The sequence below is a fragment of the Cupressus sempervirens genome, chromosome 8 (assembly GCF_028749045.1).
Source record: "Cupressus sempervirens isolate cs-2001-9-10 chromosome 8, ASM2874904v1, whole genome shotgun sequence".
Classification (NCBI taxonomy): domain Eukaryota; kingdom Viridiplantae; phylum Streptophyta; class Pinopsida; order Cupressales; family Cupressaceae; genus Cupressus; species Cupressus sempervirens.
In genome coordinates this window covers 20,580,848-20,608,475 of record NC_143125.1, presented here as the reverse complement: position 1 = coordinate 20,608,475, position 27,628 = coordinate 20,580,848, and the positions used below count along the sequence as shown (strand labels likewise).

Sequence of the window (27,628 nt, the reverse complement as noted above, 5' to 3'; positions counted from 1 at the left end):
CAAATTAGCAGCATTACCTCTGACAGAATTTGATCTAGAACCATTCACACAGGTTTGTGGCCATTTTACTATAGATTTCTTTGCAAGACATTAAACAAGAACTCAATCTTTGGGAGGATTGATATATTATGGACTATCTGTATCTGCATTCCTTTCCTCTTCATTCCAGTAGTTTATTTTCATTTTTCTGTATGGCTTGCGTCCACAGCATGACCTTGTTGAGTCAGGAGTCTTTTTCATTACTTTATTTAAAGAAGAAAGGAAGCTTAGCTTGCAAGTTTTCAAAAGAACTTCATTGTAGAGTTTGGAGCCCCAGCAATGTAAATACTATGAGGAAACTATATGAGATGCATTGTTATAAGTTATACAAGCTTTCTTGGTGCAATCTAGAAGTACCATTTTAAGGATCTTTTTCTCAAAAATAGAAAATGTAATGTAGTGATTCTAGCAGATGACGTGTAGATGGGTATGCTTGTGTGGGAGAAAAAAGAAGAAGAAAAGAAGGTATTTGCTTTATCATCTCTGGCTAAAGATGCAGGTCATACTCTTGAAGATGTGTTATATTCTCTCATAGATAGTCTTGCTATAAATAATTATTCATTTTTTCCCTCATGCTTGTGCTTTGAATGATTAGGAGTAGTGTGTATCTTGTTGGTGTTTCAAATTGTTGAAACTATCAAGCAACAAAATGCTTAATATCACAGTGAAATGACTCACACAATCTAGGGATTAGCCAATTCCCAATATCAAATATATGAATGAATCACTGTAACCCAACTTCAACAAAACCAAATGATGGTTTCCTACTCTTCTAGCTCTACTAAACCAAGGTAGGTATACCTAGGGATAATTCTAATGCAACTGTGTACTAAATTATCTTAGTTTCATTCTGATTCTCATCTATTACCTTCACATACATACACAGCTCACTTCAATTCTTCAATGCTCTCAAACATATACACATCCCTTATCAATAGATCTGGTCATAATTCTCCTAAAATTTACAAATATTCCTGGAAATAATAGCTACCTAAGACTTAGGAATTAGATATAAATGAGTTGAGACCCGCATTTATAATTCTTGAATAGGATTGAAATAATTTTGATTTTATAAGATGACTTGATATGCAGCAACATAATTCATCCTTGTTTACTTCTGATTTATAGGACTAGTGCCTTATCCATTGGGCAAGAAATTGACTATTGGCGGGAGATCTTATTCAAAAAACTTGTATAAGAATTAATCAACTACAATCACCCATCTCCATTCTTATGCAATATCCCTTTTATGAACTCATAAACCCTACTAATTTACTGAAGCATTTATATAATTTCTTGAATTAAAAGCAACAATAAAACCAGCATACAACCCATCCAGACTACATTTAACCAAATAAACCTTATTTAAATGATTTTAAAGTAAAAAAACCTATAAACTAGAGACATAAATTGATGACATAGATATAGTGTAAATACCCTATTGTATTATCCTTTTCATATGACTAATACAATAACCAATAGAAAACCAATTGAATGCCTAGAATAGATTGCCATTTCTATCATTTCAATTTCCTTATCAGAAAGTACAATGGAAGCAAACTCAAAACCCCTGCATACTATTGGAACGACTGTATATGTACTCTTCTTGAAAAAAAAAACAAAAAAATACACAAGTCTTAGACCATCACAATGCCTTGAAAACTCATTTATATAGATATGAGTTGCAACAAGTAAAGGGAAAATGTGATTGACAGGTGTCCAAGGAACAAAACATTACACAAAAGACAAAATGGTCAATATAGAGTGCCAGGCATATCAAATATTCTTTTAGGTAGGCCCATTCCTGTTACTACTGTACTTATCAACTTTTGATTTGTCTTTCATTGTTTCGGATCCTCAGAATATGTGGTTTCCAGGCTAGCCAATGAGGGGTGATCTTGTGATGCCTTCAGATCAGTTTGTTCTTATGGGTTTTCACTGCTTTCACCTTGAGCAGGCACTATTTCCTTTTCACTTTCTTCTTCCTTCAATTTTGGTGCTAATGTGTCAATGACCTACACCTCATCTTCCTATTCCTTATCATTATCTGAATTGCCTTCCTCCAACTGCTGGTTTGAAGGAATATCTGCCATCCATGTGTTAAACTGTATGTCATTTGGCCAGCTGAACCGTAGGATATCATCTTGTTTCTTTAATATATAATCAGCCTCCTTTTCAAAACCAACAAATTCTTGCCTCAAAGAATCAAAAAATGAGTGGACTTTAACCAATTCCTTTGTCGTGGTAGCCCACCAAGCATGCCCCTTTTCATTAACAACTTTATTTATCCTTATGTAGAAAAGGTCATCCAATTGTTTACTCCATTCATCCTTATTTTTCAATTGGTTCTTTCTATCCAAAGCACAAGGAAACAGATCAAATTTTTTATTCTTGTATTTATTCAAATAAGAAACAATTTTTAGTTGCAAAGAAACTCTCCTATTATCAAAATCTGTCAAGTCATTAGCAATATCATATAATTTTTCAATATGGTCATTTGAAGACCTTATAACTGAATACTATAAAAGGGTGATTTCTTTTTCCCTTTTTCCCCACTTGTTAACAATAGGCTTAAGGATTTCATCATGGGTTTTTAGTTGCTCCCATATACTTACTACTCTTGCCAACTAATCAAAAAACAAGGGCCATTCAATCTTATCTACCAAATACATTAGGGCCTTTCTAAGCTTATCCTCATATTGTGTATTTAAATCTATATGTAAAGCCCATAGCTTATTTTTTTCTTCTTCAAAATCCTTAGCTGTATAATATTCTGGCCTTTGAGGTGTGTCTGGTAGTTCTACAAGGGGGGTGGATTTAAAAGGTTCCATTGGAGGATTGGGGTATGTTATTCTTGGCCTTGTGGACTTCTCCATTACCTTGTTTTCAAGTTCAATTCTCCTTTTTACATCCCTATTATAGGCCTCAAGAAGTGTTTCATATTTACCCTGTAACTCAGACATGGCCTGTTCCTCCTTTGTAGTATCCAAAAGATACTTGGAAGATTCCATATTCCAAGATGTTGCCTACACATGTGAGGTATCAGCAACTCTTCTCACAATTAAGCTTCAGATCAAGCCAAAGTCATTTGATTGCAATGATGTGGGTCTGGATCCTCTTCTCAGTGGCCAACTGACCAATGTAGCTTGATCTTCAATGAATGCAGTGCCTTGAAAGTTCTCTTTATTCTAGTCTTGCAAAGTCAATTTATTTGAAACATAACTAAAAACTAAAGCATCAAAAATATCCCAATTTGGCAACAATAAAATGTTAGATGCCTTGACCATTTTCCTCCCTTCCTCAGGGCTTATATTCTACAATTCTTTTATCATTTCTTCATTAGTTTGGTTCTGAATGGAAGTTTCATCCATTTTTGGATGCTCCATTTTCATCTTTTTACATTTCTCCTAAAAAATGTTCATGTTTGTCCTCCATGCAAATTGCTGAAAAGCCCTAGATTTAACAAAACTATCATCAGTCAAAAATTTATGACTTGCCTGCTCTAACACAGGGTCCAATTCCCTGCCACTATAATTTGCTATAGTTAGATCCAAACTTGGGAGGGAAGGTTCTAGAGGGTTACCCTCATCTAATTCTGCTTGAGTAATAAAAATACCTCCCTGTGATCCCATCTGTTCGATCTGTTCACCAATGAGATGTTCTTCTCCAATCCTTAGAGGGGACTGACTGGGAAAATATTCCTCAACTTGAGGCCTTTCTTCTGTTATTACCTTCTGCCTCTTAGGACTAGGCTCATCAGGTCTCTCCTCTTGGGCTATACTAGTGGATCCTTTTATTTGTTTTCCCTTATCTATAGGAACCCTTTTATTCTAAATTCTAGTATACCCAGGCCTCTTTTGTACAATTATTTTACCAGCTCCCACATTTGGGGTGAAAGCCAATCTCCTTATGACCTCTCTGGCCTTATCAAGATAGGAATCAATAAAAATTTGTTTCTTTTCATTTATGACTTCCATTATTTTAGCGAAAGTATTCATGAGTTTACTTAATTTGTTAGCCTCTGTAACAACATTATCTAAAGGATCATATTTATTATTAAAACAATGAATGAATTCTAAGACCCAGGAATAAACTCTCCACTTTTCCTTTTTAGTTTCCTACTCCTACAATGAGAATTCATTCCTTATAATGTCCTCTGGATAATAAGAATTGTGCTTGACCGGTCCCAACTTGATTCTATGCCTTAATATCTAATTGAAAAATCCCTTAGAATCAAAAAAATGGGGATGAGAGACAACCATCATACACTACTCCAAAATTTTATGCAAAAAGGGCCATCCCCCTTTTGTAATCACAAACTGATGGGCCACTGTGTAGGTAGGGAAAATTGACCCTAATTACCTTTTCAATAAAAACATTTCTTCAACTCCACCTAACTTCCATAAAACTTCAAAAACTCCTACCTTCAAAGGTACTTGGTAAGGCAAAACATGAGGACTCCCTTTAAAACCATATATTCTAAAAATAGTAGAAACAGAGTAAGGGATGATATCTCCCCAATTATGTGAAACTTTCAAGTCATGGGGGTTATCCATAGGCCTAATGAGACTCATTAGTGCTTTAGGGATTCTGGGATTGTCACTCAATATAAGGCACCTCAGCTTAGAAACAAAATATCTATCAAATTTGACAAAACTAGCATTACTTGCATCCCAGGTCATATCTGCACTCCACAACTAGACTAGTAGTATTTCCCCATTCTCCTCTCTATTTAGTTCCATCTCATTACCAAAATATGTCACTCCTTTGAACAAAAACATATGCATTAATAGAGAGTAGTGACCAAAAGTTTTTTCCACCTTGCCCTTCACAATCCCAACTAAACTAATGTGAATTTCTTCAACCAAAAAGAAAGCAAAATCAAAAATAAAATCTACACCGAAGGAAGCAATTTGAACCATCATGTACATGAAACCAATGGGCATAAGTTCTTGCTCATCTTCACCAAAAACTCGGCATAAGGTCCTGTATATCTCTACAGCCTGAGAAGTAAAAAGAATCTTCTTAAAAGGCTCTCTAGAGGCTGCAGTAATTACTGGCAAAGTTCCTATTGTACCAATATGTGCCTCAGTGCACCTCTCCTGATTACATCCTTCTTTGCTTTATATTTATTCTCTAATCCTAGCAGATTGATTTGCACATGGTAATCTGATAATAGTTCCAGGTGAAAAACCTCTCTAATTTCTTTAGGAGTAATCAAGACTAGAGGCACACCATCCTTTCTTCTTACAACCCTAATGACTTGGTCATAATTCTTAGCAATGGCTTCAAGCAAATCATAATTCATGAAAACACTTGGGACTACTAACTTTCCCAAATCAAAATTCTAGACATTAGCATGAAGGGCAAACAACTTCCTTTCTGAAAGCCACTTTTTAAATAGGATAAGACTAGTTTGAGTAATTGTTGCATCCCTTACCCAATTCCCCTTGTCATACAAGCCATCTGCAATTTTAAGCCTAGGGTTTAAGGAAATCAAATTTTTAACTTGTGCAGGCTCTACAGTAGACTCTGGGAGTAATTCTAATAAATCATCATGGACATTCCTATCCATATAGTTAATTTTCCTAGAAAATGGCTTCTTAGGAGGCATTTTGATAGTATTGAGATAACTGGAATGCCATAGAGGTTATAGTATGAGTACTTACTTGACTTGCTGAACTTGTTCTTCTTTGAACCTTTGTAATTGATCTCAAACAACTAAGGAATAGCTTTCACGTTCTTACCAAGCTTAACATGATGAAATCAATAGGCTCTTGTTCTTAGAAAATTTGCACTTTGTTCACATGGGACTGGAATTAATGAAAATCTCCTATATTATACTCTATTTTTTCCATACACGAAGCTTTCATTTATCATAAATGCACAGGACATAAATGCACAAGACAAAAAAATAGAGTGGTGTTGCATTTTCTTTTTTAAACTTGCACCGTTGATCCATGAAAAATCCTATGACCTGGGAATGACAACTAGGTTGACTCAGCTTTCTTCTTAACACATTGGCAGTCAAACCAATGAAATACCTCCATCTGTACCTTTCCTTCAAGGCTAGTGCTTCAAATTGGGCCTACGGATGACCACGAACACATGTCATCAACTCGCTAACTCGTTATACATAACTCTCAAACACGTTTCCATAGTGAGCTAGCTATAATCACTGATCTTACTTTAATCGTGTGGTATATAATTGAAATAGCCTTTAAGAACACAATGGTGGGTCCCTTGCTCATTAACTTGCTATACTTATTTATTGCACATCTCCTCATAGCGAGTTAACGAGCATTGTCGATCTAGATTTGATCTTGTGGTCAGCAATTTACTGCAACAGTGGTGGGCCACCACTCACCAACTCGCTATACATAACTTCCAAGAACTTCTTCATAGTGAGCTAATGATGGCCTTTGATCCTGGCTTGATCTCATGACCAAAAATCTTTGTACTTTATACACGAGAAGTGGGTCCATGATACCGCTATCGCTGAGCTGGCTCAACACACTAGCACATATATATATATTTTTAAATCTCTTGATGACATCACATGTCTCAGGACTTGCCATGTTTATGACTTTTAGGTGGGTTGCTATGTCACTACCAGCAAAAAAACCAACAATCCGGCTAGCGACATGGCGAGCTCCGACGAATCAAAGTTTTTTGGCTCAAAGATATTTCAATAGGATGCCACCATGTAATTTGATCTGCACGGCTTAGCCTTATCACATCACTCATTCGAGGCCCACCTTTGGGGATTTTTTAGTTACACTACCATTTTTTGAGCAATCGCTACATCGCTACTAGCATAAAAACCACAAATCCAGCTAGCGATATGGTGAGTTTTGGTAAGCACTTTAAAAATAATGCCCGAAAAAAGAAACTACAATAGAGAATAACCTGCAGAGGGACAAAAGTGAAACGTGCACCATATCTTCCTTGGGATCCTCAAAATTACTTCTAATCTTAGAAAGACACCATCTTTGGAAAATTCAAGCATTCACTATATCGCCACCGGCAAGTCGTAAGTGTTTTCAGTTAGTGACTTGGTGAATTGTCGAATAAAATTAAACTCCAGTGACACCAGTTGCAAATATTTCCATGTGCCTTTCTTCTTGAAACTGACTGGTCTGGGACATAGTACATGGTCAATAGATCTTCCTGCCAACACATTTCGCGGCACCAGACTCCAATTTTCAGTATCACACATAATTCTCTAATGGTCGCTACCTTGCTATGCATAACATACGAGCATCTTGCCATAGTGAACATGCAACAACCATAGATTCAAATCAGATTAGACAGCAAGATTAAAACCCCTTTTTCAAAAGACTTAACAACGACAATCAAGCAGGCAGGAAAAGAATATTCGCTCCTTGTTGTTTATTTATTTATTTATTTTAAAAAAATTTTGCACCAAGAAAAACTTAAAAGGAAAAACCTAAGGCTTTTCACAGATTTTTCAAAGTTATCAAAATATACTATGCCAAAACCTAAAGCCCTATGACTTATCAGAAACTTCTCATCTAATTTTTTTTATGATCCTAAGAAAATTTGATTCGCAAAAAATCAGACCAACATATCTGATGTACTCATTAAAAGATGCTTTGTCCTCAATCGAGGGATCATTTTTGTACAATTTAATGTGAATAGCACACAAATTGTATTGCACATTTATTTGCTAGATGTTGGGTACGTTGATTTGACATAATAAATTAGTGGCTGCTAGTTCTGATAGATTCAAACTTGTGAAAAAAAATTTAGAAAATATTTTTACTATCCAACATAGTTAACCTGAGAAACCAACAACTCCATGGATATATCCGCACAACCTCTGTAAGTTTTTTATATGCATAGCTATGGGTATTCTGTTTAAATTTTCAAACTTAGTTCCATTGACTTAAGTAGTCCTTGATATGTTCTACTGATAAGTCAGTGAGTCACTACTAATATGTAAGACATGGAAACAAATAGATTCTTATTATGGGTTGGCATATTTATTGCTTCTGGGCACTAACATACTGCATATGTTTACTTTTGCATTAGAAACCTTGTGACTGTTAAATAGTACACACTTAATAATTTTACTACTTGGATCAGTGGGATCAAGAATGCTTTCGAGCACAGATCTAGGTCATTTCTTGATTTCCAACTCTTCAACTATTTTTTGTCAAATTTTCACATAACTCTTCTATCACTTCCAGTCCTCTAGTAAAATTCCTCTTTACTTTGGGTTCTTGTGCTATAACTTTTTAAGCTAAGCCAAATATTTTTGATGTCTGGGTTTCAAGCTTGCATGTTTTTCTGTTCAGTGAGATACATTATATGATCTTTTTCCTGTTGACATGATGAATTTTGAAGAATGCACTAGTTTAGGTCTAGCCCTTTTTCGTACTTCATTCCTGCATTTGTAGAAATGTTTCTTTCATATTGTTATTTGAATTTGTAATAGTAGCTTGGATAGTTATGGACATTTTAATCTGTAAAATATATACCCCCACTTGGGTCTACTCACCATGTTATCATTCTAGAAAGTTAATTTACAGCAAGGTAGTGCATTGTAACATTGTGAGGCCTTAGTTTTATTTGTTGTTTTAATATAGAATTGCAAATAGACAATAGCTTGGGAATAGTAAATAGTTTCTAGCTATTGCTTCCAAGTTCAATGACCCTTCTCATGTTTGTAGTTGTATCTAATTCCAAGCATTGCCCCATAAACAATGATATAATTTCCACATTTGAGCGGTATCTACCTTTTTCCATAAGATAGTCATCCCCCAACATAATGGACACTTTATGCATGATTTCATTTGTTTTGAATTTCATTTTTTTCAATCTATTCTAGGAAATTTTCCCCAAAAATACAATCATTTCTTTTGTGGCCCGAAGAGAGAAATTTACCAACATTGTCAATGGAAAGGTGGTATTCACTAGCCACCTCCAAGCATCCAAAAGCACCTTTGAATGTGGTATCCTTTTTGAGATCACAATTTCTTCCACACAAGATATCTACCACTCTATAGAGGATTATGAGCGATGCATTTTTGAGTTTGTATTTGACTTGTGTACTTGCCTATCTTCTCACCAATCCTTGGCATTGATTTTCCTTAGGTCCATGAAGGTCATTGCATGCATGCGATCCTTTGACTCAATGGCCACATTAGAAACTTAGGTTGCATCCATGCTTCCCTCTTTTTTTACCATAATATTTTGAAACTTTAGAATGTTGCAAGTAGACTTGAGAGGATCTCCATCACTTTGTTAATTCTCTAGTAATACAATCTCCCCTAGGAAAAGATTTTTCATGATAAGACAATGTCCTTCCAAATGCAATTTTACAATTGTGATTGACTTTGGTAACTAGACCCGAGCACAACCTTAGCTTTTGCTATGTTATTGGCTCCAAGAATAAATTTTTGTGTATTCAAATCTGATGTATCTTCTTTCAAGCTTGCTATTCCTCATTGAATACTAGAGATTGTCAAAATCAAATGTGTTTAAGGTAGATTTGAGATTGTGTTGGATAATCTTGCCACACATCTCAGATTTAATTTTTGTGTTTTTTTGAAAATTATTTAGGATTTAGCAATAAAAAAACAATAATCTAAAAGAGTGCTACAACAACAAATTACCAACCATCCAATATTATTATTAATTAAGTGTGAACTTAGTCCCATCACAAATAAAGATACTAATAAAGATGCTCATTGTATTCAGATTATGTTTCCATCTCTACCGTCACCTATCATTATTTGCAGCAACTTACACATATTCATAAGGATCATATCACAAATCACACACATCATGATTATAATGAGCACCTATCTCATATACAAAAACTTTCTCATACACATCACAGGTACACAAGTTAATTAGCTTTCCATACATCGCATACATAGTAAGTAGCTCCAATATACATCACAAAGACTATAGTGACCTGCTCACACGTGAATCACAAGACATCATATATATATAATCTGGAATCATTAGGTTCATGTAATAGTTAATGTTATTGACATATCCATCATTTGAAACCTCTTTTATTGCCATAGTAATTGACTGTGAGTTTCATTGAAAAATTGTTGTTATTTGTCATATGGATACCAATTTTTTGGAGTTGGTGGGATTGTTTTAATCATGAATAGAAATTTTTGTGTGGGAAGAAAAGTGAAGAATGGAGTTCCTTTGAGAACTCTAGCAAGGTTGCATAAGTGGCAGCAAGGATGCAATTTGGAAGGGCTTTGCATCTCTCCTTACTAATGCTATATGTGTAGGTTTTAGGTATTCCTCATACATGGGCTAGTTATATATGGCTGTCACCCTATTTCTGGCATGTTTGTGCAACCAATAGTGGGGTATTATAGTGATAGATGCGAGTGCTCCTGGGGAAGAAGGAGGCCATTTATAGTTATGGGAGCATGCATTGTGGTAATGGCAATTATGCTCATTGGATTTTCAGCAGATTTGGGATGTATGTTTGGTGATTCAATCTCATATAGGCCAAGAGCTATTACTATTTTTGTTTTGGGGTTTTGACTCCTTGATCTTGCCAACAATATGCTTCAAGGGCCTTGCAGGGAAATCCTCGCAGATTTATTAGGTATGTCATGCTTATATTGTTTTGCTATTTGTTGCAATGGTATCTAGAAAGTTTATGTTTAAGATGATGGTTAAGGCCTTACTTACAGCCTTTTTGAGCTACATTTCTTTTTGCCCTCTCTTTTTTTCAATGTCATCTTGTAGTATTGTTCAAGGTAACGGTCAACTTGTAGACATTTGTCCTATGTTGGTGTTAGCTCCAATCCCGCTTGAACATGACCATTTATAAAAAATTTCCAACAAAAAGTACCATGTATAAAACAACTCAAATGTTTAGAGAAAGAAACCTTTTTTATTAATGCAAAACTTTGACATTTCCCACCTCTCGAGGTTTTCAATCTTCAATGCCCAATGTTCAAGACATTTCCATGAAGGATTGTTTGGGAAAACCTCCTTAGCTTAGCCATGCAGAAAACAGACCTTGAAGGAAGTATATGTTTACAGAATGTCTCTATTAAGATCAACCATTATAGGATGGTGAGGTGATTAATTTTTAATCTACGGAGACTAATGTTTAGATTCATGAAACTACTACTGTATTAATTCACAATCAACTATATTTATTCCCTTCGGAGAAAGTTTTAGCAATGGGATATTTTTTATTTACCATTTACAAAGGGATGTACCAATTGTTTTTGCTTTCAAAAATTTCATCAAGCAAAATATTTCATTACCATAGCTCATCATAGGTCTTTGAAATTGTTTCCATACCATATTTAAAGAGGCTTTGGTTGAAGCCAATAATTTCCTATGGTTTATCATTAGATTTCATTAATGGTTTTAAAATTTAGCTCTTGATGGTTGTAATTTGAATAATTATGCTCATCAAAGGCTATCCCATTATCTTATGTCGAGCATTTCCTGTTAGGAGTGCATATTTCATCAAAGGCAGTGCTAGATAGGTTTGGATTTTTTATATTCTAGCGTGTACCCATTAAAGACTCCTCTACTGCAAATGCAATTTCTTTTCTCAATGGAGAGACTTGCCAAAAAGAACATCCATACTTGGTTTATATTTCATTAACTGTATCCTAGAAAGGTCTGATTTCTTTGCATTCTTTGGAGAGGGACATTGTCCATAGGGAATTTCACGCCAAGGAAAAAGTTGTTCATTTTCATGGGCTAAGTAGTGCAAATTTTGAGTGAAGAATTCTGAATCTCCCTATCATTCAAGGACTCAATATAGTGTTTCCATGAGAAAATTTTTCTCTTCACAAATAGCCACAAGAAATTAAAACTAGGGAACCATAAATGAACTCTAGATTGTATTCTCTTGCTAAATGAAGGACTTTAATTTGATGAATAAAATATTTTACTAAATTCTAGCACCTCTTGAAGCTCCACCCATATGTATTTCTAAATGCTTTTCCTCTGGCAGGAAAAAACTAGAGACGAACTAGGAGTGCCAATGCCTTTTTCTCACTATTTATGGTAGTAGAGAATGTGTTAGGATTTGTGAGTGGTTCTTACAATAAATGGTATAAAATTCTTCTGTTCACAAGAACAGAGGCTTGTGGTGTCAACTTTGCTAATCTAAAGTCTACATTTTTTATAGCAATAATCCTCTTAGTGGCTGCTACCATTCTCAATGTAACAGCCACCCCTGAAAAAAGATGTTCAAAGGCTCAAGCAAAAGCAACAGCGAGGGCAAAGGTAGTGGGAGGTAAAATTCATAATCTAGTTGATGAAAATGATGAAGATGATAGGGAGCAAGAGGCTGATGAAGCAACCTAGGAGACATTCATATAGGAGCTATTTAGTGCTTTCAAAGATCTCCCTTCTCCAATGTTGTATTTACTTATTGTAACTGCACTGACATGGCTTGCATGGTTCCCCTTCTTACTCTTTGACATAGAATGGATGGGTCAAGAAGTTTGTAAGGGAAAGCCTTTTGGTCCTGAACCTCTTCCAATTTTATATGATGAAGGAGTTAGATTAGGATCATTTGGCCTAATGCTAAATTCAATAATGCTAGGAGCAACTTCTTTGATGATAGAAACTATGGCTCATAGGACAGACCCTAAATTATTGTAGGCAATTGCAAACTTCATTTTGTGCCTTTTGCTTGCATGTATTGTTATCATCACCAAACTTGCTGAAAATCATGAATTTGTACCTCCTCATAGTTCTGTTAAAATTGCAGCTTTGGTTTTGCAGCCCTTAATGCCTTCATCTATACACAATGTCTTTCTAGTTTATTTCTACTCACACGCCCATTTCATTTCATATGATCATCTAAAAATTGCGTCACTCTAAGCTCTCAACTATTTTCTCTTGATTGATCATCTCATAACTATTGAATGAGAGCTTTGGGATAAGCTATAGGCATCCATCAAAGCATAAATGATTTTCTTAGACTATGTAGATGAAGTAGTAGCATTTACCTTGGGAGACATGCTTGCAAAATGGAAGCATAGATAAGTCATGTGAACTGTTTGACAGGATGCCTGAACATAATGTGGTCATCAAAAGCCATGGTTGTTGGATATGCAAAAAATAGATATATTACGAGAATATATTTGTTTAAGTTGCAACTGCCCTAGTAGACATGCATGCAAAATGTGGAATCATAGGTAAGGCATTTGAACTGTTTTATTGACTGCCTCCATGAAATGTCATCTAAGGCAAGCTCTCCATGTTCTCTACACCCCACAAGTAAATCTACTCTAATAAAAAAGGTAATAAAAAACTAGTTCACTTTGCATTTGTAACCTTGGGTAGGCTCTTAGCAACATGCTCACATTGAACCTTTTGATGTAAAGGAGAAATAGACAAGCTCACAACCCTCAGGAAGGCTCTCTTAGATAAGAAGTTTATGAGACAACACAAATCCTCACTAATAATGCTGTTGTGATTTTCTTGTTTAAATCCAAACAAAGTTGTATTATCTTGGGCAGAGGAGACTACTGTTGTTTATGGTTAAGGATCCTTTAGGTCAGTAGAATCACATGCAAACTAGATGTGACATTGCAGTAAGAAAACTGTAATAAGAGCTAGGAGCTTGCCTAGTGATTAGGGCTTGAGACTGGACACTGCATGAAGCATTTGTAGGCATTTGAGTCTAAAGCATCACTAGCACAAAATCAAACTAAAAAGGAAACTTGGAAAATAAAACTAAATAAAAATAGTCCTCTTGAGTAAATATCAACATTGTATGAACAATACCATTACAGTGCACTATACTTGGTACAAATATATTGCTAGCTGAGTCCCATGACATAATGCCAGTTCCTAGGTACATCAATATGCCTACTTATCTAGGTATATCATTTTCTTATGGATAAAGGACAATCTACTAAAAAAAGAAAAGACCACCTTCTACAAATTCACATAGGTATAAACCCGTTCATCTCTGAAGGTAATGCTCTTACTACTGTTTCACCCCTAGTAAATTTGCTGTAAGTTCCCAAGTGACGATAGTTGTAGCATTAGCAGGGAAAGCTCTCACCAATGTAGGCCCCAAGCCAGCATATAATCCTCTAAAACTAAGTTCTCTATAAAATTGTCAAACATAGAATTGGGAAATGGTTTCATGTTCATTAATATGAGCACTTCTTACTTTTAAATTCATCTATTGGTTATCTAAGACTACTTAGTAGAATAGATCCTAGACAAAAAGGCATAAGCTAAGTCCCATGGTATTTGAATATTTAAATTTTAATCTTTTAACCCAATTCAATAATCCAACCGTCAATCCTAACAGGTATCCTAATTGTTGTCATAAGAATCCAATAGCCTTGTAAAAGCCTAATAAAAATATTTATTAAAAATTAATTTAAAAACATTTTTTCTAGAGTGGAGTCCATGTAAAAATGAAATTTTATGTCCTACCATCCTGATTGTGTGTATAGGATTTATGCTAGCATTAATATTTGGAGCTATTTGAATATGGGTTTTCGCAACATCGAGAGGCAAAATAGCCGAGAAAAGGGAATTGTTACATTAAGTACCATGGTAGATTCAAAAAGAAAAACAACATCAAACATACCTTTCTTATTGTGGCATTCCAGAATGAATCTAGATTGATGGAAGGTTGCACTCCACAAGAAGCTTGTTCAGCTCTGCAGCTCTGTTAACACTCTTGACAAATATCACAACTTGATTGAAGTCTAGTGCATCAAGCAGATCATTCAACTTTTGGTTGTTCTCCAGCTCACTCAGTTTGATGTAGTGCTAGAAGAATCTCAAGACATAAATACCAAACACAACAAAAGAGAGAATTGTTACTATTTTATTAGACATTATTAAACTCAAATAAATTCAACATATATCTCCATAGGCTGTAAATGGAAAAAATGTGTGTAACATTAGGTGGTGTGATCGCCATCAAGAGCCAATAGTGCTACAATAATCTACCTCATATTTATACCATGAAAAAGAACTAAACATAGCTAGTGCAATTATCATCAAAACTTCCAGAGGTCAAGATATGATTTGTGCAACTTGATGTTTTATTGTTTCAAATTGCATTTATATGCTACCCTGCATCCTTAGTAATGGGGCTTTCATTTTAATTTATGAATAAGATTAGGATGAGACTCATTAAGATCTTTGAGTAATTTCATAGCAGATATCAATATAACTGATGTAGAGGATGAAGGATCTACCGACAAACTTGCAAATTCAAGCACAATATGGACCCAAACCCCTATGTTTCAATGGTGTTCCCAAATGCACACAATGCCACCAAAGACTTCAAACTTGGATTTACCTTCACCAAGTGTTTCCTCCACCTCTACACACCTTAAAAAACTTCAATCAACATTTTTCTAAGGTTTCCAAACCCATAAATCTTCAGTAAATACAAAAAGACCAGTTTTGCCCTTTACTATGCTATTCTCTTCTTTGGATCAGCAAACCCTATTTTCTTGATTTTTCTCTGAAACTTTCCAAAACAACAAGAAAATAAATAGGCTTTCCAAATACCCTTTTCAAATTTTTATAACATATCAAAAAATCAGATATCACTCCTTTGGAATGATTGTACGGAACAAGGTTGTTTGTCTCAGAATTAAGCCTAATTAGGCCACTTTTACAAAGCAAGTACCCTTCAAACTTGCAATCCGACTTAATCCTTTTGAATAGTATCTATTAATGATCTAAATCAAAGGAATTTAAAGATTATAGGTCTTGGTCACACTCCTAAACACCCAATCCTCAAAACCCTCCTTAAAATGGCTTAAAAACTAGGGCCTGCTTGTTCAAACCCCAAAACTCAATTCCAGAACTTCTCCTTCAGCATTCACCATGAATTTACCTTGTCTTCAAACATTATAAAATAAAAAATATACCTTGTTAAGCCAGATGTACGGCTGCATAACACCTAGCACTCATTTGGGTACCCAAATTAATCCTTCCAGCACTCAACTTTGCATTTCTTTCACAGTAACCTGAAAATATTCACTTTTCTTGCATTTTCATGATTAGTTAGACATGTTAGGGCATTTAGGGTCCATACCATGGGTTAGATGTACAAAAAATAGGATGGTACCCTCATTTCCTATTGAAAAATCAAAGCAAAACTCACAGTTTCAGTGTGACAACAGCAATAATAACTGTAATTTGATAAGAAACATCTCAAGATGGATGAAAAACCTCTTAATAACACCTTGCCAAAGTAAATAACAGATTTCTATATTCAAAGAACCTCTAAATTGCAAGAAAACTTCAAATTTTCATTTATTCACAAGGTTGTCCGTACAAATTCTGTGTGTTTTCCATACAAACACTGTCTCCCCCCTTCCATATGGCTGAGACATCTTAAATAAACCTTAGAATACCTGCCCAACTAACCAAGTTGGTTGGAAATTCTTATTTAATCAAACAAATAGCAAGTTACTATTTTCCCTCCAAAACTAAATTCAAATTTCAAACTTTGCTTTCTATGCATATTTCAGCATTCTAACCTATGAAACTAATTTAAGAATGATCCAATGAACTTATTGAATGCAAAAAAACAAACATGAAACTACTTCCTATTCTACCCTTCATGGCTCATATGCCATTTTTACATCATGTTGCCCGTAGGGCTTTATTAGGACCTTTGACCTTCAATGCACTTTGTTCGTTACAATATGCCATTATTGGTCTTAGAATGTTCCAATTGATCTTCAAAGAGGTCCTTGATCCATTGTCTTCATCTGGTACCAAGGTGTTCTTCATTTTCTTGATAGGTGCTTGTGCACCAATAACTGAAGATGAATTCTATTCTTGATTAGTGTAAGAAATTGTTTTAGATTGTTCATTGTAGTTTGTGTTTTCTATTGCTATGGTTACTCATTGATGTGTGAATGTTCATATTCTTTTTGTCATTTTCTATATTAATTGCTCAAAGAATGAGAATTTTTGAAGGAATTACATGGTATAAGTGGCTTGAGCTCTGGCTTTCTATTTTTGCCAAAATTTTGTAAGTGGATACAAATGAAAATACTCATAGAAATCCTTGATGTTGAGTTTTACTTGGCCTGATTTACATGGTTTGCCAATGATGCAAAAGTGAACAAAATGAAGGCATACTTCCTTGTCCTAAAAGTTGAGTTTTATACTTGTTTATTTTGATCATTATTTTGGAGCTGTAAAATATTGAGCTTAAATGTGATATGGAGTATGCTTTTGTTCTGCACCAAATATTCTGCTTTTGTTCTATTCTTTTCCATCTGTTCCATCATTAGTGTATTGTCTTTTAAATGAGCTACTTTTTCATATTACATATAAGTAATACTCTTACAACAACTTCATTCCTAAATTATGCAAAACTGAGGTGTATTGTTTGAAGGAGATAGGTGGTTTTGGGTTGTTGGAATTATGGTTTTAGTTACTGTTGTGAAGTTGGTCCTTGTAATCTATTACTGGACTTTTACAAATGAGATAGTAAAGGCATATGCCCGAGATCATTTCTTTGATGCCATCACCAATTGAATTGGTCTCACCACTATAGTTCTTGGAAGTAAATTTTACTGGTGGATTGATCCAACTGGAGCAATAGTGGTAAGCACTTCTCTAACCTTTTACTTTACACTGTAACATAGGATACTTCACATTTTGATTTTCTACAATAATGCCTACATAGTTAATAAAGCCAAATAATGTCTATATATGTGCTCCTAGCTAACTCGTATAACGCACATCAAACATAGAATATGTTTCCACTTTCCACTAATTAGTAGTTGTTTTAAAGAGTCCAAGTAGATGTGACCATTTGCATTACTCAATTCTGGAGATCTTATTTGTTTAGAACAATATTGGGGTTTCATTTCCTCAAAGATGATAGTAATGACTACTGCAAGGCAAATGTATGTATACAATGTATTTAGAACACATGACTATAGATAATACCAGTTGGCTCCTTTAGGATTACCATATCTAACCTCTCTTTATATGTACATATAGGGATACTGACTTTTGTCTTTATAGATGGTAACACTGATGGCAGCTGCTTTTGGTGTTTCTTGCATGCAAGAACTTCATGGCATTGGTTAACATTTCTGACAAAAATAAGCAATCTTTTGATGTTGTTCTTGAGCCTTTGACTATGCACATGACTCTTCTTCATGTTTTGGGAAGTAAATTTTTACCACCAAAAGACACTAGCTTTGGAGGAGATTGTTGTAAACTAGTTTGCATTAAAACCCTTGAAACTGAACCAACAAAACCTAACCTCAAAGGAAAAGTTAATGATAACTCATCTAATGATTGTGAAAGAAGTGAGATGGAAGTTAATTTGGTTTCTAATAAATCCTTTCCCTATGAGTGGGAACAAGCATCAACTAGTTTGTGTTTTGATATGCCAAACGAGTATGTTCCCCCAGAGCCAGTTAATAACAAAAATAGTAGGGAACATAAGTCCTCAAAGATGGGTCTTGACCTTCAACGTAATACTTGGGAATCCTTGTATTCTGCAATTCCTAGGGGTTCAAGTAAAACAACCTCTGATGTAATTTTGGCCAAAAAATTGGAGGATATGTATTTTAAGGATAGTTGCAGACAATAAAAAAATTTAAGATTTTTGAGTCGCTGGATTAAGAAAATATCAAAGAAGTTGCTAGAGATAGATAGGTTAACCCACCCGTTTCTAGCCCATAGAGCTTGGAGGAAATGATAATCGTAGCCCAGGACTAGGAATAAATTTGGCCAACTAGCCATCCTATCCATCCTTGGACCCCCCTACCACCCTCATTTTATCCTCAGTAAATGGAGGAAGCTAAGCAAAGAATCCTTCATTTTCAAAATAAATACAAATTTTTTCATTAATTTGAAATGGGAACTCCCCGCTAATTAAGGAGATACATGCCAGGCCTTTGACAATTTATTCAATCACATAGTTTTGAATTCCTTTCCTATGGAGAAAAATAATGCAACTACAAATTTGGTTTTCAAGAAAGCACAACAACTTCTGGTAAACTATGAACAATTTTGCCCTATATCCACTATTTTACCATCTATTTCAAATGCTTCTTCATCTACTGAGGTTGGAGATTGTGATTCAGAAGTTGTTGAGTTAGATAATGAAAAAGCATTCACTGAATCACTAGATGAAAAAATGCAGCATGGCCTTTTTAACAAAGACATTGATTTGAGAGGTCTAGTGCAATGCCTTACAGATGTTGTCATTCCAACATGTAGAGGTCCAGCTGGAAGCTGAGCATTGCTCATCTACAAATGTTGCGAAAGGAAGAAATTCAACTAAGAGATTCACTTGCCATGAAGTGATGAAGTGGATTTTGGAAAAACCTAAGGAATTGGAAGTCAAGTACAAAGATTTCCCCCTTCCATTATCTACCCACCTTGGCAATTCTAATTTTGCTTCTCTATACACTTCTGAGGACAAGGTTAGAGAGTATCCTTTTATTTTTTGTTTGTTATTTAGACTTTTACATAGACATTTCTTTGAAATCTCATTAAAAAAATTATTTAAATTCTTCACTCAAGAATAGACATGAATTACAAGTATTATTTCGCATGGAAATACTTGCCTCAGAGATTGCTGGGAGCATTGAAGAGGAAACAAAGAATTAATTAATAAAAGAAATCTGCAAACTTCTGGAAAACATCCAATTTAATCTACTAGGAGGAATATTTGGTGGGGAAAACCTAAATGAGGATATGGAATTTTATGTATATGATGATTTAGGGGATATCTTCAATTCTATGTCCAATGAGGATAAAGATGCTGATATGTAGAAAAATGAGTCTGATGTAGGGGCTTCTTCTCAAAATGATGTCAAGGCTACTAATGGTGGGAAAGGGAGAAATGCAAGCTAGATAGGATAGTTATATCATCAGATGTCTACCTTGTATGATGATCAACATTCTCTAAAAGTGTCACAAGCTAAAAGGGTTTCAAGAAAGAATAAGGGAAATGATTATAAATGTAGACTTAAGAAAGCTAAAGAAAATAGGGAGCGTGCATGTAGATTTGCACATTTCACAAGTAGAGCTCGAGATTTGCAATGTGTGTGGGCATCAAAACATGCTAGCCATATGATCAAGAAGCAATCTAAAAACCAAGTAAATCAACTAAAGGAGAAACATATAAAAGTTCATAAAGATGATGTGATATATGAGACTCCAATGAGATCTTCAAAGTTGAGAAAATGCAAAGATGGGAGAGGAGTGGGGGTTGAAAAGAAGGCAATGAAAGCTACTATTGATTTTATTGATGAGACACCATATCCAAGAGCGAATAACAGGTCAAAGGCTACTTCAGATGTTGTTCATGAGACTCCATATCTAGTCTCTAAAGTACAAAATCAAATGTCAGGAGTTAGGCCAATGCTAGTTATTAATCTTGATTCAGGGACAACTCCTGAATATGGGGCAGCTAGCACAGACTCAAAATTAGGACTTATTTTGAGAGCATTATTTGAAAATGGAAAACCTATTAAAATAAATGCTTTTATCATTTGCAATATCTCTAGTTTTGATCCTACGGAAAATTCCAACTCATGCTAAGTATTTTCCCAATTTATGTCTATGAAATGGGGTTTTTTAGGCCCCCGGAGAGGTCTTTGATTATAAAAGAGATAAATATTAAGATATGGAAAGTCTTAATTCATTTCTTCCATGTTAATTAGTATACTTGTCCCTATTTACTTACACAGATTTATAATGGGAAACATATAATAATTTTAGAGACAAAATGAACACAAATTGTCAAAACTTTAGTGTTTTATCTACAAATTTCATTAAAAGGTTTCATTTCTAAACTAGAACTACTATTGTAGAGAGTTTCACAACTATCTAAGCCCAATTCAACCAAAGCCCCTAGCCCTTTTCTCTTGCTCTCCTCTACCCTTAATAGTAGGAGATTCAATGTCTACTATATGAAAAAGAAAAATACTCAAAAAATGATTTTGATCCTAGCTTAATACGTGAATGTTCTTTAGAATTCTCATCTACCTATTAACTTAATAAGATTTTCTACCGTTGTATACCTATACCAGTTCTTAGATTTTTCTTCTATGATTTTGAATCTTATCTTGTTTCTCTTTTACCTATTATGCTTCTTCTGAGATAGACTTCATTTTAATACACTTGGCTTTTAAACTTTCTCCTAATGCACTGGTGTATGTTATCTATTATTTGCCTTGGGTCCACTTAGTAATTGTAGATTGCATGGAAGATGAAAAAAAATGAAATGACAAGTTGGAATCATTACACTTATCTCAGAGCTCCAGATGGTTGATTTAAGAATTCTAACAATCATAGGTTGCAAAAGAATTGCTGTAAACTCGGGAGACTAAAGTTCATGTTAAGTTTCCTTCATGTAGTCATAAAAAACCAACCATTTTGAGTATTAATTACACTCGAAATAACTTATGTGAATATTGAATTGACAGATACTAAAACTTGATGTTCAGATTGTATGAATAAGTATTTTCAAATAATTAACTATTTTCTCATTTAATAACTAGTAAACTCTCCTTGACTGTTCTGATTCATTTTTTTAATTTGTCAAAGTGCCTTGATGTGATGTGTTGGTGTGGATGCTATTATGTGCCTTGTATGTGCTCTGATATGGAGATATTATGTGTAAATATTGTTACCACAAGAAAGTGGGTAAAATGGTAGAGTCCTCCTCCCTATACACGAGTCTTCTTGTGCCTATGGCTCCAAATCTATTACTTCTTAGCATTCTATGGGACTTAGAGGATCTGAGTTGGGACTTCATTATGATTGTACCTATAATGGGAATCTTTGCTTTTGACTAAATAATGAGTGCATAATGGCTGATTGCCACTCCCTTTGGGTTGGCTATTGTACCTACAAAATAAAAATTATAGAGCATTAACATTCTAAGCACATGGAGGAAAGCATCTCTGAAAGAGTGTAGAACACCTGATGTAAAGCAGATGTGAGCTACTAAATCTGGTGCCTAGCGAAAGTTGAGGTCATGGAACCCTCCTACATATACTCCAATAGACTCTGCACTAATCATGATGCAGAGGATAGGGTGGTGAACAAAGAAACAACCCAAATGAGCAAGATTGTAGAAGTGTTCCTAGTGAACCTTCTAGGTCTTGATGGTCAAATCCTGCAAATGGTCAATTCAAGGAGGTTTTAAAGCTTCAATAGTTTTTTTTTTTTGTCTATCTAACATGTACCAAGCATCACCTTTGAGTTTCAACACCTTTTAAGAAAAAATGCACAATGCACCCAAATATTGTCAATGCAACTTTTCAATTCTGTGACAACAGCAAGACAAATAGGTGAATAAATTTTGTTTTTCCCAAAAGACTCCTTGAATAAATGGATGTTTTAGATACCCTTTATCCTTATAAAAAACATATGTAAAACTAAGATACACTTCCTTTGGAAAATATCAATGAACTTTTCATGTTTCCCCTGTTTTCAACAATGTAAGAGTGATGCAATGACAAAGCAACCAATAGGAATACTTAATGTCTTGACTCCAAACTTTGTGTAGGCTCTCAAAATGACTTCAATTAGATAAATTCACTCTCAATTTCAGTCTATGGGTTCCCTAACCCCAAAAGCCCCAATTCACCTTCTCAAAACCCTTGTTCCTAGGGCTTGTTGAATCTCACACGTGCTAATACTTCTTGGACTAATTCAAAGTATAGAAATCAATTTTTTATCACCATAAACATGAATCAAATCTCAAACCCTACCCTCCTTAAGGAAAATCTCTCTCCATATGACTGTCCCGCCCCCACCCCCAAATAACCCTTATTTTCACCCTTTTTGTGTTTGGTGGCCACCAATTCATCAAGTTAGATATTAATTATAGAGTTAGAAACATTTGTACAAGTTAGAAGAATGCCATCCCATGAAGAAATAGAGACTCATTTCATGGAATTACCATGATTAAATCAAAAGACTGTCAAAAAGCTTAGAAGAAGGACTGCTACAGCCAATAGTCAGCAAGTTAGATAAATAATTCTTCAAAAATGAAATCAAAACTTGGTCATAAACTTCCTTATAGATCTTAGGAGATGCCTCAATGCATTAGAATATCAAAAAGAACTCAGAAACTCCAAAGAACCTTCAAATTGCAATTAAAATCCAAGCTTTTCATTCAAAATTTTGAGACAGTCTATACAATATGTTCTTCCAGTCCATTCAAACAAACATTTAAAGACTTGGGGGTTGACAACTAACCCCAAGTTTCATTCGCTAACTCTTAATTGAATTCAAATTATGGAGTTTCCCTCCAAAATTACCTCATAGCCATTACTATTCAAAACTCAAATTTTTTTAAAACTATTAAACTATGTTTTTAAAGACCTTTTTGAATCTTTTAACTTTCCTAGCATCTTCTATCCTTTTTATAAACTTATTATATCTTCGAAGAATTTAGAATGCTAGTGAGTAATAATAGCTGCAAGCATGCACAATAACGAAGAGGATGTATTCTTTTTTATTTAAACTTGATCATTGGTGTCTATCAAATTATTTGTGTGGTAGTGGTAGCAAGAAGGATGTATAATCTTGTGATCACTAAAGCCAAAATGTAGATTACCAAGCTTCCTCTGAGTAGTTTCCAAGTATGCTTCAAGTTTATATTAATGTGTATAATTTGAAATACTAAAGCTGATAGTGGGTCTTTTGTGTAGTTAGCACTTTGTACAATTAGGACATGGTCAAGCACAATTTTGGAGAATATGAATTCTTTGGTGGGGAAAACATCGTCACCTGATTATTTGTAGAAATTGACATATCTCTGTTGGAATCATCACAAAGACATACACCATATTGATACCGTTAGAGCTTACACATTTGTGTCTCATTTCTTTGTTCAAGTTGACATTGTGCTACCTAGTGATATGCACTTGCAGGATGCTCATGACATTGGAGAAGCACTTCAAGAAAAAATGGAATCTCTTCTTGACATAGAATGAGATTTTGTGCATCTAGACTATGAATATTCTCATAGACCTGAGCATGGGAATGGAAATTCCTAGATGTCTATGATAGGTTGTATACTTTAACTAACTTTCTTAACATCTTCTACCCTTTTTATGAACCTATTATGGTCAACTAGTACATTTCTTGCAACATTATATGTAACCACTATCAATGTTGTGTATGAAGCACATGCCATAAAAAAGATCTAAATGATTGTTGACCAGGGCATAGACTTATTTAAGGCAATTCTCAAAACTTTGCCCTATATGGGGAAAAGTAGTAAAATATTAACACCTAAGGCTTTCTTACTATGAAATGATATCGAATGAATACAAAATTATTATTTGCCTACCTACCCATAACAGAGGTATTCCCAACCTTAACATAATAGAGCTGATTCTTCAAACAAATGGGAAAAACTTATTTAGTCTGAAAGGAAGAGCATAAAATCCTATTGCAATTTTCTCATATCCTTACCATTTTGGCCATTACGTTAAGGAACTTTAATCATAGGAAGGAGGATACAGGTGGTTATGGAAGAGGGGAATGGCTATGGATTCCTCACTAGGTACACCCACTCAAATGGATGGTAAAGGGCCACATGAGGCCACAAGGGATGGTATCCACTCTTGGGCCTTAGGTAGAGGAATGATTGGATATGGATTTTTTAGTAGGTGCACCCACTTGTATGGATGGCAACGGCCACAGGAAACCAAGAGTGATGGCATTTTCTCTTGGACCTAGGGTAGATGATTGATTAAGGCACCCTAATATGCCCCTTATCCTACCTCTCCTATAGTTGAACTCCATTAAAAAATTTAGTATTCAATGTGATTAAATTAACCATCCTAATCCTATTTGGAATGATATATGCTTTAATATTGCAAACAAGGAAGATCTATTTGTGGATTATGTGTCAAAGATTTGCTAAAATGTTTCAAGATCAAGTACATGATGTTACACATTCTATTCTACTTCTTGTTCTACTTGGAATCTTTGATTTAGAGAAAATACTCAAGCATTTATAGAAAGGGGACATTACATACAACAACCATATAAATCAAAGTCTTCCTAAGAAAGTAGCACTATGAAAAGTATATGAAAGATTTCTGTATAACATTAGCTACATGTGTAGTATGACATATTTTAATTAGTCATTACAATAAATGTAAACAAGAAAAGATCATTTTTCATAAGGATTTGATACCTCTCAGAACATATTAGATCCAAAAGATGGATATGTGCAAGTTACTTGTTTTGTGACTAGCAGTCATACAGAATTTGAAAGCCTAGCAAACAACCCAATCATAATATATCTACACACCACTACAAAAAGAACATTTATAACAAAATAAATGTAGCATATTTGATTCATAAAAATGTACCACACCTGTTCCTTAAAGTAGGCAACAACACGTTCTATGCACATTTCAAGGCTTTCACCATTTGGGGGAGGAATGTCATAATTGCGACACCATTCATGAACTATCTCCTTTCCATATCTATCAATTGTTTCCTATTTGTTGAGGCCTTACAATTCTCCATAGCTGCATTGCTGTAAACATTTATGGATTAATCATTATAAACTTATATTATACATAGTTTGAAACTATTAATATCCAAGAAATATTAGCATTAAGCTTTTACATGCACTCATTGAGTTGCCAAGCTATTATGACTGGAATAGAGTGTTTTTGAGTATCTTCATTGAATATCCTACTCCATGCCTTGGCCTGCTCACTCTCATTATGTATTATTATTGGTACCTGCATCACACATAATTCAACTTCAAGCTTTAGTCCTGTTTAAAAAGTCATTATATAAATATTGACATCCAAACCTAATCACTCATATTATAGATGTGCTACTAAAAAAACAACAATAAATTTGAATTTAAGAACTAGAATGACATCCTAAACACCTCAGCCTACCTAGGATAGTCATTTCATAACTGCCTCCAAAGAAATGAATCTAATATTTTATTCTTGTTTTCATTAAAAGGAACTTTAAATTTATACAAATTATATAATCATCATTTTTTGAAACAATAAACACACGGCTTTGAGATGATACTCAACTTCAAGTCTATCATGACAATTGACCAGGAAATTGTGAACATAGGATGATTATGGAAGGATGTAATTATATTAACCCAATGCATATTCCAAATAAAATAGGAAAATCTTGACATTATTCAATAAATTTTAAGATGCAAAAATCACATTGAACCATGTGTTCGGTGAATCCCATGTAAGCACACAATTTTCTAGCTTTAACCAAAGGTAAGAGGTTTGATACTCGCCTCTATAGCTCTAAACATTCAAAAAATTGCTCATAATGTTAGAAAATTAGAAGTCAACTATTGAGCAGTGGCTTAGAAATTGGTTGAGTAGCAATGGCCACAATAACCTTTTAGGAATATGAAGGCCTCATAAAAAAGGATAATTGGAAATTTAGAAGGCCTTTGCATGCTAGGAAATTGCAGGGTCCCATAGTATCATCTAGGTCTTTGTCATGGGGTCCTATTGTGCAACAACCATCTCTGCAGATGTGAACAAGTGCTTCCATGGCATCATATAATTGTAAATATATTCTTTTCTCCTCTATCTTGTGAAGCCTTTCTTGTTTTTGATGTGAATACAAAGGAAAAAAAGGATCACAAATTAAAATTATATCAATCTCAACAAAACTAAGAAACCACATTGGCATCAATACCAGCTACTTGTGAGAGATTTAGCTTCAAACCAAGTTCTCTACTTTAGTGTACTCCAAACATCTTTACCTTATTGGATGACTTAGTATTGATTCAACTCTACAACAGTTTTTAATTGCTTAAACCTCCTTGCATTTGCATGATATCTGGCAATCTGTGCTGATATAAACCCTCTTTTAATCTATAGATATCTAGTGACAAGAGTAATCTTTCATCCTTGATATATCTAACAAATTGCAACAAGGACTAAAACCATTGAATACTCAACGTAGTAACATTAGTACATATCCAATAGTAACATTCAAAAATCAAAATTGAAATAGAAATTCAAGTACCTATCCCAATGGTGGCTTGGTTGTGGGATGGCATAGGTGGGGCTACTTAGATACTCCAAGTACCTGGTGCAGGGATGTCTCTGGGATAACTTCTTTGAGGTTTAGGAGGGGTTGTGAGTCCCTGTGTTATACTGTGTGCCATAGAATATCTCAAGAAATTTTAGATCTGCAGTAGACCTATAATGGTATGTTTGTTGGCATTTTCGAGTATATAAAAATTCATTGAATTGATGCTTTGCTGTACATTTCATCTATACTTGCGTTTTCACTTCATATTTCTTTCTATTTCATTTATACATTTCAAACAACTAGGAAAACCAAAAAAATACAAAAGAACAAAATATTGGAAATCCTTAAAAAAATCAAAAAATTCAAAGAAACACAAAAAAATCAAAACTTGTAGTTGTCCGATTAGAGGGGATCTTTCAGTATAAAGGGGTAATAGGAATTTGTGTGCTCATAAGGTAAGTGTATGTTGAGCTAGAGGAATAAATGAAATGCTATGAGTATCATTACTAGGTCTACACAGAGCAATAACTTAGCACGTATCTTATGTCAAGTGAAA

At 34.5% G+C, this 27,628-nt stretch overlaps 1 pseudogene; it reads left to right on the top strand.

Moving 5' to 3' along the window:
• Positions 1-24,071, top strand: part of LOC149541377 (metal tolerance protein 11 pseudogene) — a 125,989-nt pseudogene extending 101,918 nt beyond the window's left edge.
• The last annotated feature ends 3,557 nt before the right edge of the window (positions 24,072-27,628 follow it).